The 16,206-nt window shown below is 47.9% G+C and overlaps 1 pseudogene; it reads left to right on the top strand.

The window, feature by feature from the left end:
• LOC147010447 (uncharacterized) overlaps window positions 1-16,206 on the top strand; it is a 188,325-nt pseudogene that overhangs the window by 30,168 nt on the left and 141,951 nt on the right.

Genomic DNA, 16,206 nt, shown 5'->3' on the forward strand with positions numbered 1-16,206 from the left:
CGTCCCAGAGTACGTGCTGGAATACGTGCTGGAATACGTCCCAGAGTACATGCTGGAATACGTCCCAGAGTACGTGCTGGAATACGTCCCAGAGTACATGCTGGAATACGTCCCAGAGTACGTGCTGGAATACGTCCCAGAGTACGTGCTGGAATACGTCCCAGAGTACGTGCTGGAATACGTCCCAGAGTACATGCTGGAATACGTCCCAGAGTACGTGCTGGAATACGTCCCGGAGTACGTCCCAGAGTACATGCTGGAATACGTCCCAGAGTACGTGCTGGAATACGTCCCAGAGTACGTGCTGGAATACGTCCCGGAGTACGTCCCAGAGTACATGCTGGAATACGTCCCAGAGTACGTGCTGGAATACGTCCCAGAGTACGTGCTGGAATACGTCCCAGAGTACGTGCTGGAATACGTCCCAGAGTACATGCTGGAATACGTCCCAGAGTACGTGCTGGAATACGTCCCAGAGTACGTGCTGGAATACGTCCCGGAGTACGTCCCAGAGTACGTGCTGGAATACGTCCCGGAGTACGTCCCAGAGTACATGCTGGAATACGTCCCAAAGTACGTCCCAGAGTACGTGCTGGAATACGTCCCAGAGTACGTCCCAGAGTACATGCTGGAATACGTCCCAGAGTACATGCTGGAATACGTCCCGGAGTACATGCTGCAATACGTCTGAGAACAATTGCACTTGTGCAAGGCTAAAGTACGTTCTCATTGGGTGACCTTGGGTGAACAATTAAGGCCAGTACAGTGTTGGGTTTTGAACCAGATGTAGAACCGTGTTTGGACCCTCGACAGGTCAGGTCAGGTATGGGAGCATGTGCCAGAACAGCGCGTCGCTGCGTCCACTTTCCGCCGGTACTCCAGGGGCCTCCGTCTGGCCATCCCCCAGGCAGATGCCAGGCCCATCCCCATCTCCTTGAGATGATGGTCAACCTGCTGCAACCATGAGGCACGTGGTCGGCCCACTGGCCTCCTCCACTCATGAAACTCCCTCGCTGAGAGAATCTGGTGAGCAGGATCAGCGTCAGGAAAACGAGCCACATGTCCATACAGCCGCAGCTGACGCTCACGGACTATGCAGGTAACAAATCTCATCCGAGTCTCTCTCAGCAACCGCTCGTTGGACACAAAATCCGACCAGCGATAGCCAAGGATTCTCCGAAGAGACCTGGTACCAAAGGAATTAAGTCTCCGTCCCCCAGATCCTTGGTTAAAGTCCAAGTCTCGCACCCATAGAGCAAGACTGGAAGTACCAAGGACCTGAAGACTCGGACTTTCGTCCTCCCGCACAGGTACCGGCAGCGCCACACCCCATGATCCAGTGAATCCATGACTCCCCAGGCCCGACCCAGACGTCTATTGACCTCCGGCTCACAACCTGCGGAGACATGAATATCACTGCCAAGGTAAGTGAATCTATCCACGACCTCAACATCCTCACCACAAACAGACACAGACAGGACAGCAGCATCCAAGATGTCACCGAAAGCCTGGATCTTTGTTTTGACCCAAGAAATCCGTAATCCCAACGGCTCCGACTCCTCATTCAGCACCTCGAGGGCCCCCAAGAGGATGTCTAAAGTCTCCGCAAAGATGACTGCATCATCTGCAAAATCAAGGTCCGAGATCTTGACATTGCCAAACGATGCACCGCAACTTGATCTCTCCGACATCCTCCCAAAAATCCAGTCCATACAAGTGCTGAAAAGTGTGGGGGCAAGTACACATCCCTGACGAACTCCAGTAAAAACTGGAAATAAGTCAGAGGCGGTACCACCACACTTCACAGCACTCTCAGTACCAGAGTAGAGTTCAGACATCAGATCGATCAGTTTCGGTGGCACCCCACGAAGACCAAGAATCCTCCAGAGGACATCCCGATTCACTGAATCGAACGCTTTACAGAGATCAACATAGGCTGCAAGCAGCCCCTGCCGAAACTCTCGTCTGCGTTCGGTGAGGACACGAAGTGCAAGGATACGGTCAATCGTTGACCTCTTTGGTGTAAAGCCTGACTGCTCTGGACGCTGGTGCTCAAGCAGATGGTGGCGAACCCTATCGAGAATTATCCGAGCAAAGACCTTGCCCGGCACTGAGAGCAGCGTCACCCCTCGGTAGTTGTTGCAGTCTTGGCGATCACCCTTCCCTTTCCAGAGAGGGACAACAAGGCCCCCTCTTCCAGTCAGTTGGGATGATGCCTGTGTTCCAGGCAGAGCACAAAACTGCATGCAACGACGCGAGTGCAGTATTTCCACCAGCCTTGAGAAGTTCGGCATGGATGCCACAGATCCCTGGAGCTTTGCCCCGTTTCAACTGGTTCACCGCAGCCCGTGTTTCCACAAGCGATGGTGGACCACAGTTGATTCGAGGGTCAGCAACAGGGATTGTAACACCCTTGACGTCCAACTCGACAGCTGGCGGATCAGCCTGGTACAACCGTCGAAGTAACCGGCTCCAGCGGGCCTTCACTTCAGACTCCTCTGTCAAGAGCCTACCACTCTCTGCTCGAACTGCAGTGCTCCGAGGGATGGGCTTGGATGAACGTAATGCGCGAATTCCCCTGTAAGCTGGACGAGAATCACCTGTCCACAGGTGATGCTCTACCCCCTCACAGATTCCTCGCACATAGGCCTCCTTGTCCACCCTCAGTGCACGTACAGTTTTACGCCTCAGCTCCCTGAACAGCTCAGCTCTGCCATTCAGCCTGGCCCTGCGACTCTGGTCAATGGTATCCAGTGTCCCTTGAGAGACAAAATTCTTCTTTGCCCTGCGGTGAACTCCAAGGCATCCACCGGCAACATCAAGGACGGTGGTCTTGAAGGTGTTCCACAACTCTTCAGGACCCCCAAAGCACCCAGACCCCCAAGTGTCCACTCAGCCTGTTCGCAAACTCCTCAGCTACTCTCTCATCCCTGAGCTTGGCAACATCCAGCCTAGGCTGGGATGGTACCATTCTCCAGGATTTAAGGTGCAGCTTTAGAGTTGCTACAACAAGCCTGTGGTCAGTATTGAGGAACTGAGCACTCCGGTAGACCCTGCAGTTCTGGATCATCCTCCAACGACAGTCAATGAGGACATGGTCAATCTCCCTTTGCCACACCGCCAGCGTTGGAATACCAAGTCCAGCGATGAGCTTGCGGCGCTGAAACCATGAACCAGCCACTCCTAAGTCCATGACTTCTTGCAAAGTCAAGGAACTTAGTGCTATTCTGGTTCATAGTTCCTGACCCATGGGGACCAACACACACCTCATAACCATCCCTATCAGTTCCAGTCGATGCATTGAAATCCCCCAAGACTAGAAGTGTATCTCGTCTGGGGCACTGATCAACCACAGACTCGAGTGTGGCGTAGAATGCATCCTTCACGGTGAGATCACTCGCCTCAGTCGGAGCATAAACAGAGACCAGGGAAATGACACCTAAGGAGTGACGAATCCTTAATCTCATAATACGCTCGTTGACCGGTGTTACCTCAATTATCATTGGGGTCAGCTTATTGGACACAGCTACAGCAACTCCTTGGGTATGGTAACCATCAGAGCGACCAGACCAATAGTAGGTGTAACCACCCACCATTATCTCGCCGCAATCCGGTCTCCGAACCTCAGAGAGAGCTGCAATCCCGATGTCGGAAGCCGGAGCAGGACCCTCGACGTAGGCCCAAGAACTGTTAAGTGTCAATTGTGGAGTTTCGGTGACATCTACGTTTGCTCGTTTAAATTAACATTTACAATCACCGATTCCAAAACAATGGGCTTGGAACGCTCACAATTGGAATTGGACCCCAAGCAACATCATCATTCAAGGGTTTTATTGAACAATCGCACAGGGAAGGGGAAAACAGGGGGGGGGGGATACAAAACACAAAAGGAAATCAAAACACAGGTGAAAACCACTCGGCCCATCATGCCTGTGCCATATCCGTTGCCAGGGTAACAGGGGACAGTGAGAAAGGAGGGAGGTGGATAGCTTGAGGGGATAAGTAAGAAATGGGAAGGGAGGGTCGGAATGGTGGATAGGGGTTGGGGGTGGCAGAAGGAGGGTATGAAATACAATTAAAAAGAAAAAAACTCAACACCAACCTGTGGTGTAGTCTGCGGGCCTACGGGGAGGGGCATGGTGATGATGCATGATGGGGGTGATGATGGGAGGAGGGGTCGTGGTGGTCATCGTATCTGCGAGGGATATAAGGTGTGCGCGCCGTCTGAGGCGTCGTAGTAATGCTGGAGTCGCCCGGCTCGTGAGTGTGCGAATACGGAATAAAGGGGAGCCGCGGGCACAGTACGCCCGCGCTCGCACTGTGCAACACAGCCCGGCTCGACTGTTCCTCCGCATCGTGTCTGCCTGCTAAGCGTCTTCCATTTCAGTACAGTACAGTTGGCGAACGAGGATCTTCGGATCGGCGTGTGTAAGGGCGGCAAATGACCCGTGCGGTTCCAAGCTACGGAGCCAAAGGTCTCGCCAGCGCGAACATGGCAGAGGGTCGGTGCACGGCAGACGTACGCGTGCCCGCCTTCGTCGGAATCGACTTCGGCCACGTCGAGTGGGCAACGTTCGTTCGTTTGGTTCATTTTCCTGTTCGTTTTGTCGAGGACACGCGTTTCGGCTCGAACGCGGCGTTGGACGTCGCGCAAGCTCTGGAAAATGTCCGAGGTCTCGATGGTCGGGACACAGCAGATGGTCTAGAGGTCATCGCGATGGGCCAGGCACGCACGGCCATGCGCACGATCTGCGGCGCGGGTCGTGGGCGAGCGTGGCAATGCAATCACTCGGACGGCGGTCTGAGCTCTCGAGGTCGTCTACAGTGTGTGGGCCGAGGGTCATCGCCCATTGTTACGGTCATAGATGGCGGTGTGCGAAGCGATCCTTCCGTCCCGGGTCGAAACCTGCTTGCAATTGATCCGGAGATGACAAGATCAGTGGCAGGGGGGGGGGGGGAGTGAGCGAGGCACGGATCGAGTGTCGAATTGAGTCCACTCGTGCTGGCCGCACATCGCATTCGGCTGTGCCGTGCAAATTCACGACAGAGGAGCGTCCGGCACGGTTCAGAGATCGTTTTATTTCTGGTCTGCGAGCAGCCATCCTACGGTTGACCGACATCACATTCGACTCGGCGGTCGCGACTGCTTCATCTGTCGAGCAGACACTCACGGATGTCCGCGCCATTGCTGGCCAGGACGTAATGAGTAGCTCCAGCTGGAGCATGGCGGCTAATCCCGAGGGCCACGCGGTGACCGTGCAAGTGCCGCAGGTCGCGCACCCCGGAGTCCGCGCGATGGCACAAGTGCCGCAGGGTGCTCGCGCGCCTAGCGGTGCGGGACGAGGGTGCGCACCGCAGCACGGTCGCACCGGGAGCGAAGGGGCACCGCAGCAGGAACCCAGTGACCTGGAGATCAGCCTGCAGCCGGGGCGTGACGATGCCGGCGAGCCGGAGCAGGAGCCGGACCCAGCGAGCCGGACCCTTTTGGGTCGGAACGGGTTCCGGTTCGTACCTCCAGATGTGCCAGTGCTCTCTTCGAGACCTTCGTCGAGTACCGAGGGCGAGGCTCTGGCGGCGGAGGCCGCGTCGATGCAGCGGGAGCCACCGTTCGTTGCTGCCTGCGGCGGTGATGTGCGCTCCAGGAGCGGCGAGAGCCATATCAGCTCTCGCGATGAGTTCCCGCGCTTCGTTCGCGATGAGTTCCCGCGCTTCGGCAGTGTTCGTGAGGCAATGCGCATCGGTGTTGTTCAGGCAGCTTCAACAGGTGGCGGTGAGCCCGTGGCGTTAAAGGGAGTCGCGAGTCGCAACATCAAGTCGACAACCAAGAAACGGACTCGTGATGTGGGTTGTGGGTTGTTGTTCAGGGCATATATGTTTTTCCTTGCTCTAGTGATGCAGTTTAACGTTGTTGAAATAAATGCCAGCAGTTCTCGTGTGAAAGTGGATTTGGCGGGGATCAGTCAATGGAGTTGGTGTTATGATCAATGAGAGGTGGGGGCGAATAAAGAAGGTTTATTGGCCTCCAGTTGCCCCAGGCCACGGGTGGTTGCTTTGTCATGTGCGAGGATTTTATCAAGAGAACGCGCTGTACGGAAAAATGAATTCGCAATGGTTCAAATGTTATTCCTATTGATTTATAACGAGCTTATGGTTGAAGTGGGGTTTAAATGGAATTACTACCGTCTAACTGCCGTGTGGGTCTCGGAGAGCGACTCGGAGCCGGGACTCGTGCGCTGGTCGGCGTTACCCCCACCTCTGCTTTCAGCGAGGCTGTCAGACATGCCTGGCACCTGGGGCGTGGCTCTCTGGGTGCACTCAAGGCCGTTTTGGCCATGCGGTGGAATCTCAACTGATTATGGTGCGTGGGGTGTTGGGGAGTGTTTGTTGCTTCCAGCCAAGGGTGCTGTTCAGCGCCCCCACCAAGTCGGTTGGGTCTGGCGGTGGCGCCGCGGGTTCCAGACAGCGGGGGTCCGGCCTCGAAAGGTTTATCTGTTTCAAGTCTGCCTGGGGGCGTTTTCGCTGTGTAGTGCTGCTGTGCTTCTCCAGTAGCTCGCTTCCACGCATTATATGATGTGATGTGCTGTTATACTTCGCTGTTTTCATTTTATTTGCATGATTATTATACCGAGGTTCTTCGTGTTGTCTATGCTTCTTATAATACTGATCATTTAATAGTCATACTTTTAGGAGGGAGGAGTGTGGTGTAGTCTGCGGGCCTACGGGGAGGGGCATGGTGATGATGTATGATGGGCGTGATGATGGGAGGAGGGGTCGTGGTGGTCATCGTATCTGCGAGGGATATAAGGTGTGCGCGCCGTCTGAGGCGTCGTAGTAATGCTGGAGTCGTCCGGCTCGTGAGTGTGCGAATACGGAATAAAGGGGAGCCGCGGGCACAGTACGCCCGCGCTCGCACTGTGCAACACAGCCCGGCTCGACTGTTCCTCCGCATCGTGTCTGCCTGCTAAGCGTCTTCCATTTCAGTACAGTACACAACCCTCTGAACATTAAAAAAAAATTACATCTTTATCTCATTTCAACACGATGACAGGTACAGAAAATGTACAACCACCCGACCAGAGGACACGTACTCCATATCTCACCAGGTTAGGAAAGACCTCTCCAAACTCGCCTCTTCCTCTTTGGTTCTCCATTGTCTGTATCTTGGATGTTTTCTTCTTCTTTTCCTTTTTCTTTTATTACCCTAACCGAAGGAGAGGGTATTGCATATTTTCATAGGTGCCTTCATTATGACATCATAATTGCATATGTAGAAAGCTACATCCGATCAGTATGAAAATTTTTGAGGGTCATCTGGGATAAAATGGTTTAAAATATTTTTGATGACGTCATCGGTCACGTGATTCAGCAGTCATTGCTTTTTTTTTTAAATCAAAAAATTATATAATTCTGGCGTTCAGACCATGCATCCAATCAAGTTAAATTTTAAAACTTGTATTCCCCATCACTACTAGATCATAATTGGGAGTTTTCACATCAATTGATAAAGTGGTTCAAGAGAAAAAAAATATTTAATATTTTTCTTCAATCCAATACGACTGCCAAACCATGTGACCCAAGGCTTGGGGAATATTTGTGTGGAGTTTTCCTTCGATCTGTCCAGCCGTTCTGGAGAATATTTTTTGAATAGATTTTCGGGTAAATCCAATATGGCTGCCAAACCAAGTGACGTGTGACGTCATATGCATGAACCTTTTGTTTCTCATGGATAGGTGGTCATACTTGTAAAATCCCCTTGATCTGTTCAGCCACTTCAGAGAAGATTTTTGAAAGTTATTTTTAAAAATAAAAAACAATATGGTTGCTGAATCATGTGACTGATGACGTCATCAATTTTTCTTTCTGTGGACATATTTATCCCGAGATTACCCTCAAACATTTTCACACCGATCAGATGTAACATTCTACGTATGCAATATATTGTTGCGAATTCGCGCCCGCCGGCGTGCGAGCGGCCACGTAACTCGAATCGCGGCAAGTCGCCCACCGGACGGACAATTCCGTCGTGACCCTCTCGGACTAACGCCGGGAACTAGTCACGGGTGGGCCTTTCGGCCTCACCACGATCGTGCCAATCGGCCCCCCGCGTGGGATAGGGTTGTTCGCCAAATTCGACCTACCTAAGTACCCACACGGAGGGTAGACCGGGCGATCGCACCTCGCCGCAGGTCGACTTCGGACACGGGCCACTTTAAGCGACCCGTTCCGTACTATCGGGATAACCGAGCGGTGTTATCGTCAACCTCGACGGTTCCGATTAATTATTGGGCGTATTTAGCCCACCACCAACCCTTTACGTGAAGTAAGATGGAGATTCAATTAAAGAAAAGACGAAGCGAAACGGGAAAAACAGTTCAACATAATTCACATTTATTCCGCGGCAAACGGAAAGCACACATATACAATTACAACAATTATGCACCAAAAGCAAATGTAAAAGAAACACAACAATTATGCACCAAAAGCAATTGCAACAAAAGAAACACAATGCAGATCTACTACCGACTACGCGAGCACACGGCAACACTTACACAGTTTTACTTTACAGACGGCGCCGACAACACATATACTCAAAATCAAAAGAAAAGGGCCACCCTCTACGACAAGGGGGCAGACGGGCCTGGGGCCGAGACCGCGTGGAGCCTACCCGTCTTGTGATGAGCCGCAAAATGGCGGCGGTGCCCCGACTCCGCGCTCCTCCGCGGGCCTCGCTGGCACTGCCTGGAATGGGGTGGAAACGGGGCCCCCTTTTCGCACTATCTCAGCGCGGGGGGAAAACAGGGGGGGGTTGTTGATGCTCTGGGGAAAGAGGATAGCTGGCTTGCTTGGGTCCCGTGACGAGCGACTCCACTGCGCCCTCGACCGCGTTCCCGGCTTCTCCTCTCTGCAGCTCCCCGACAGACCGCCTCCCTTCAGACCCGTCTTGACTGCTGCTGCCACACTTCGCCACCGCCGCCACGACTCGCCCGAGCCCGAAACAGAAAAACCTCCTCTCTCCAACTCGAGCCCGAAACAGAAACTCTTCTCTAACTCGAGCCCGAAACAGAAACTCTTCTCTCTCTCAATTCGCCCCGCGCTCGGCGCTTTATAGTCAGCAGGAGAAACCATATGCAGGTTTTCGGATCAGGATCGGCTCGGGGGCGGAGCCACGCTCGCCCATTGGACGGAGGAAAAGTGGGCGTGAATCATTCCTGATCCTCGAATTTGCATATATCGATTCTACTCCGACGCGCCTGGAGGCGGGGCCAAATCGCCCCACGCTCGCTGATAGGATGGAACAGAAGTGGGCGTGATTCATTCCAGATCCGACTTCCCCTCGGAAAGGCCGCTTTTTGCACCCGCTGCTCGGCGCGCGTCCCGCACGAGGCCAGGACAGCCTGACGCTCTGCGTTCACAAGCGGCGCGGGAATGGCGGCAGAAGGAGGAGAGGTGAAGGTGGTGGAGGGTTTATTGTGGCGATGATGGCCATGGCGACGCTTGGAATGGCGGTGATGCGATGGTTGCAAGAGCGAGTTGTGAAGGTAAAGGCCGTGGCTGTTGGCATTGTTGTTGTTGTGAAGCGGCGTTGCGGTCGGTGGTTGTTGTGTGACGGCGGTTGAGACGTGGTTGGCTCAAAATAAAGATAGAACAGAAAAACGGCTATCTTAAACGGTCGCAGCCTGAATGAATGACATTTATTCCCTCTAAACAACGGGTTTGGGGCTAACTACACATGTACTTACAGAGATATCTCACCTATGGGACCTGAATGGTGGTTTGCGAATTTCCTCAACCACAACAATATATATATATATATATATATATATATATATATATATATATATATATATATATATATATATATATATATATATATATATATATATATATATATATATATATATATATATATATATATATATATATGACCGTTTTTACAGCCATTTTTTCCCTGCTGTGCAGGGGTTAGCTTTTCTTGAGGCAATGTTTTATGGCCGGATGCCCTTCCTGACGCCAACCCTGGTCACCTCTTACGACACACAGGGATATGGTATACCTATTCTAACCGGGGCATACACCGGGCCCAGTACAACTGGTACTCATTTCGCCGACCTCGGAAGGATGATAGGCTGAGTCAACCCCACATAGTGTTAATTCAGCAGCCAACGGGGCTTGAACTCAGGACCCTCGGATCCCAAGCCGCCACCCTAACCACTAAGCCAACACCAGGCTTGTATGTATGTATGTATGTATATATATATATATATATATATATATATATATATATATATATATATATATATATATATATATATATATGTATGTATGTATGTATATATATATATATATATATATATATATATATATATATATATATATATATATATATATATATATATATATATATATATATATATATATATATATATATATATATATATACTTAGTGGTTAGGGTGACTGGCTTAGGATCTTAGGGTCCTGAGTTTGAGCCCTGTTGGCTGCTGAATTAACACTATGTGGGGTTGACTCAGCCTGTCATCCTTCTGAGGTTGGTGAAATGAGTACCAGTGTACTGGTAGAGGGGCACAGCATCAGCGGCACAGCTGTGCTTCCAAGAAATTATAGCTACCTTGTAGCCAAGCCTCCATATGCAAGAACATAACAGAACAATATCCACACTTCCCATTTTCATGAAGCTTCTGGTTCATTCATTCAATCAAAATAACATATTTTCTACAAAGTAATATGAAATAAAATATGCTATTCACATTAAATTAACACTGTCATCCCAGAAAGCAAACTTCTTGCTTCAGAGTTTTTCTTGTAATTCACCATTTGTTGCATTAACTGAAATATAGAAACATCATTGTAAGATAAACAAAAGTAATCATTGAATGTATTGCTAAATCAATGATAATAAACAGTGTTATGGAATGTGAAAAAAGATCAATCAAAATGCGAAATATGTCGATACAACTTTTAATTTGTTATTCGATTATAAACTATACTTTTTGCAACAAAATGAAAAATAAATAATAATTACCTCTGCCACTGAAGGTGGAAGGATATTGTTTTCAACCCTGTCTGGCTGTTTGTTTGTTTGTTACTTGCAAAATCGAAGATTTTTTAAGCAAATTGGTAAGTCGATTTTGTTATTCTGTATGTCTGTCTGTTTGTTTGTCAATCACCGACATGTGGCAATTTTAAACCAATCTTCACGAAACTTGACCAAGTTGTAACGGTAGTCTCACCTGAGAAGCCTGTTGATTTTGAGGTTAAAGGTCATCTTGAGGTCAGGTTTCTAAAATCGTTATTTTTTCATCCGATTGCCTTGAAAATTAAACAGTAATTGCATAATGCAATACTGAATTGGGAAAACTATTTTTGAAGTCAAAAGGTCAAAGGTCAACTCATTGTCAAACTTTTGAAATCAATTTCAATCTGAAAAATAATCAATTTTCATCAAATTGACTTTGATTAAGATTGTCAATTTTAATCTTGATGAAATGGACAATTTGGTGTATCCATGGCAACCTTTGGAAAAGGGGGTGGATTCTGCAAGTATCGTGCTCTGCACAACGTCTTTTTCTTGTTACTTATGAAATCTAAAGATTTCGTAAATATATTGATGACTTCCGTCATCTGTTTGTGTGTTTGTTTGTGTGTGTGTTTGTGTGTTTGTAGGCACGATAACTCGAGAACGGAAGAAGCTACCAATGTCAAATTACACCACATGATTCAGGAGGATGATGGCTAGTGCTGATTAGATTTTGGTCAAAATCAGTCAAAGGTCAAGGTCACAGTGAGGTCAAACATTCGATTTTTGATGGTTTGGTACAGAATCATCGTAGAAACTTCTGGTTTGCGTCGCTACCTTCTCTGGAGACAGCTTTTATTAGACAAGGTCAGAGGTCAAGTTGACGATTTCGTAAGTACCAGTCTATGACTGCTTGTTTGTTTATTTGTCTGTTTGTTTGTGTGCAGGATATCTCAAAAAGTTGTGGACGGATTTGTACGACACTTGGTAAGCAAGTTGGATGTGTTACAAGGACGAAATGATTACATTTTTGTGAAGGTCCGAATTCAGATATGAGAATTATTTAATTTTTAAAGTGATTCCTCACCATTGAGAGATGGGGCTAAAAACGATATGTAGCATGATATTTCAATAATTTATTTGATATGTTCTATTGGATCAGACATTGCGCGGCGGAGGTATGCACTCCACCGAGTGCCCTCCTAGTTTACCAGTCAGATGATCACAGTTAAATTAAGCGGTGTTAAACAAGTTCAACAAATCAAATAAATTTGATGAAAATTGAGGTCGGCTTTACTACGGACTCTCCTCAAGAGAGGTGACAGCTGATGGTGAGACCTAGAGGTTCAAGAGTGAAACTTCATTTGAAGGTCCTTCCGATTTGACGATTTTTACATCCTTGTAACATTCACGTACATGAAAATCCAGGTAAACCCGGATGTATGTGGGGACTCAGCATGGACAACAATTCACTTATCTATTAATAAATGGTAAATTATAATTAGTCTTTATTACTTTTGAAAATGTGGGAAAGTAGTTTTATTAGTTTTAAAAACCCTATTTTGTTCCCAGAATCATTTTCAAAAACTCTATTTGGTACCCAGATGATGTCACATTGTCCTCATGACCACCAAGGAAAGGTAGATGATTCCTGATTAGAATGACACACAGACATACCCTCTTGGTATCTCATTGGGGATTCAGGAGATTATTTTTATCAAAGGGTGTTAGACTTGACAGGGTGTTAGAATATACACTCCAGAACACTTCCAGGTAGTATGTGGTTTCAAATTGTGGTATCATTAAAATTCTACAGGCCACTGCACATGCCAAGTGTCCGTCACTGCAAGCCACTGAATTTTGAGGAGGGGGAGAGGTAACACAAGTGTGAAAATCGTTATCTAGACTCAACCAATTTTCAATATTCAGGTATCATTGGCTTCGTATTATAATTCACTGTCAGAATACATACAACAATGTGAACATTCATTGGATTATACGACCACTAGTGGTTAAAAAAAAAAAAAAAAAAATCAAATATTCTGACCGTTTTACTTGCATGGCTCTCAAATGGAGATGCATCAAAATATTATATTACATTTACTTATCAATGCTGTCAATGCATCATAAAGGAAAGAAATACCCACCACATGTATCTCAAATTATCATCCTTCAGTGGTGATGGGCATTTTAGGCTTTTGCGCATCGTTTAGAGTATTCCACCCTGTCAAGTCAAGCCTTTTCTGGGGTGGGTGCTGAATTATTTCTTCTTCTTTTTTTAGGTCCTTGCTCCTGGACAGCAACAAAATATGTTTTTTTGTTTTTATTCTTTTTTTGTGTGTTTCCATGAATTTCTTATGAACTGGATAATTTTTAAAAACATGTTTAAAATGCCATATGAGAAAGACAAGAAAAGATGCTGTTGGTTAACATTGTCGCTATATTGTGTCATTTCATACTGAACACCGGAAAGAATCTCAAGGTCCGCCAGCAACCCCCGTCTGGTAAAACTACCCAAATCAAGACTCTTTGCTCACCTTCACTCTTTCATTCCTATTTTCCCCACATTTGGAACAAACTCCCACACTCTCTTCAATCCCATTCTTCCCTCCAGGTCTTCAAAACAGCTGTTCATCACCAGCTCTTATCTTCCCCCATCCAAAACCACGATCCTTTCTTCCCCTGCTAATCCACCCCAAACCCACCTCCTTCAAATTCCCTACTTTCCTTCCTGAAAGTCCCCTGTCATGTCTGGACTAGAGTCCCTGTCGTGTCCATCTCATTTAACCTGTGTACCCTGCCCCATCCCTCTCCCTTCCACAGATCTCCTTGTCTCTGCTCGCCACTGTTTTTTTTTTTTCCTTCCCTCTCCCACCCTCTTGTCTCCTGCTCCCCTTGTTGTGCGTTTCTGTGTGTTAGTTCTCATATGAGCCTCGACAGTGTATAGAAAAAAAATAAATGGACAAGGAAAGAAAGCCTGCATTACATCCACAGGAGAAGATCTGCATCCTCATTGATGCCATAAGAAGTATCTAACATTAGCACACAGTCTGATGCAAGGTCTATAGAGACCTCCAGGGTGTCCAGGATCTAGTTAACGTCCACTGACTGCACTATGTGCCACTTCTGCAAGAGGAAAACACACAAAATGGTAAAGGAGATGACCATAGTCAGTACTTTCCAAACCTGTGGATCACTGGTGCTGTCATTCATGATCTAGTCACAATCAAAGCTAGATATCACGGAACTTGCCATGCCCCATACATCAGCAAGGCTAATGTGCAGTCTGCTGGCTTCCATGAAGAGAGATGAGAAACTTCTTACGTTTCTGAAGATATTTCTGCTGACCTGGATGATGGAAAGGCCTTTAACATGTTAATGTTACTGGACAGATACAAAGATTTTCTGCATGGGCATGGAATGATAGTCAAAAGCTACACTACACGGCGACTCAAGCTTCGACTAAAGAAGCACTTTGGAGATGGCATTGTCTTCCATAAACCATATGATCACACGAAGTCCAAGCTTCTCTACTCATGCTCCATATCCATTCAAGATGTCTTCAACTCTGCCTACCAGTATAACACCGCAACAGCCACTGGGGTACCAAGAGAACAGCCCCCAACTGTGATGACTGCAAGAGTCATGCTGCTGTGCCACACTGTCAGACTCATCAAGTCAGAGAGCAGTGATTGTCAAGGCATATCAGTCCAGCCACCTGGTACCATGGATCTAACCCTGACAAAATCAAAATCTGCGATACAAGACAGTCTTTGCTGGCTGCTACTCTCGGTTCTTGCCAAACAAGAAAATAGAAGGTGAAGATGAGTTTTCATCGCCAGAGTGAAGCAACTCATCAGATGAAAGACATGTTCTGATGCTGCCTCAGGATGCTGTACACTTTGCAACGCATGTGAGAACCAACATGCCCAAACATGTGCCCTTGGAAATTGCAGTTCACCATATGAGAAGGTCAAAGCAGCTCATTACCATACTCAGCAGAATGGGCCACTGTGACACCTACGATGATGTAGAAGCAATGAACACGAGTCTTGCAAAGGATATTCCAGCCAAGAGTGACCTATTTGGGGTGGTATTGCCATCAAATATCTCCCCAGGCATCTTTGTCCAGGTGTCAGGAGACAATAATGACATTAATGAAGTCTCTTAATGGAAAGAGGACAACCCATGCCACAACACTGATCCTCTATCAGCGAGGGCAGTTTGGTCCAGCCCCCAAGCCAAGGGTCTACGCAGACAAAACAAAGAGGAAACGGTCACTTGAATCCACTGGAATGTGCCAATACACCAGAGAGTACAGTGAATGCAAAAACAGTGAACGGAACGAGCCAACCCCACACGCGACCTGGACCTGGATAGGTTTCTGATTGATCGGGCCCTGGGGCTGTGCTGGGACACTGAAAGCGACATCTTTTGCTTCAAGACCATTTCCACAAATAAGCCCGTGACCAAAGATGGAATCCTCTCCACTCTCAGTTCACTGTTTTACCCTTTGGGATTTCTGGCTCCTTTTGTACTACCAATTAAGGTGTTAATCCAAGATCTCTGGCAGGAGAAACTATGATGGGATGATGAAATCCAAGGACGTCAACTCGCAACTTGGCAGAGGTGGATCCAGTCACTTCGATGTCTCACAGACATCCATATCCCACGATGCTACAGAGATCGAAGCATAGATGAATGCGTGATCCAGTTGCATATTTTTAGTGATACAAACAACTTTGCATACTCATCCTCAGCCTACCAAAGAATGGTCGACAAAGATGGTTCAATCCATTGATACTTTGTCATGGGGAAATGTCATAACGTACCTTTCAAGAGGCCGACGATTCCGAGATTGGAACTCATGGGCAGCCTCACAGCTGTTCGCCTCTCCAACATGGTGAAAGCCTAATTCGAAAGGACCATGGAGTCTGGCATGTTTTGGACAGACTCCATAACTGCTATCCAGTACATAAAGAACAAAACAAGGTAATTTCACGGGCTTGTAGCAACTAGACTGGAGGAGATTCATGAGCACACCATGCCAGACCAATGGCATCGCGTACCATTACCCCTGAACCCTGTGGATGATGGATCAAGATGTCTGCAGATACAAGCCTTCCAGCCGGAATGTCACTGCTGGACCGGACCAAAGTTCCTGTGGCA

The sequence above is a fragment of the Eptatretus burgeri genome, chromosome 16 (assembly GCF_056783735.1).
Source record: "Eptatretus burgeri isolate ZD-2024b chromosome 16, Ebu_testis_v1, whole genome shotgun sequence".
NCBI classification, from domain to species: domain Eukaryota; kingdom Metazoa; phylum Chordata; class Myxini; order Myxiniformes; family Myxinidae; genus Eptatretus; species Eptatretus burgeri.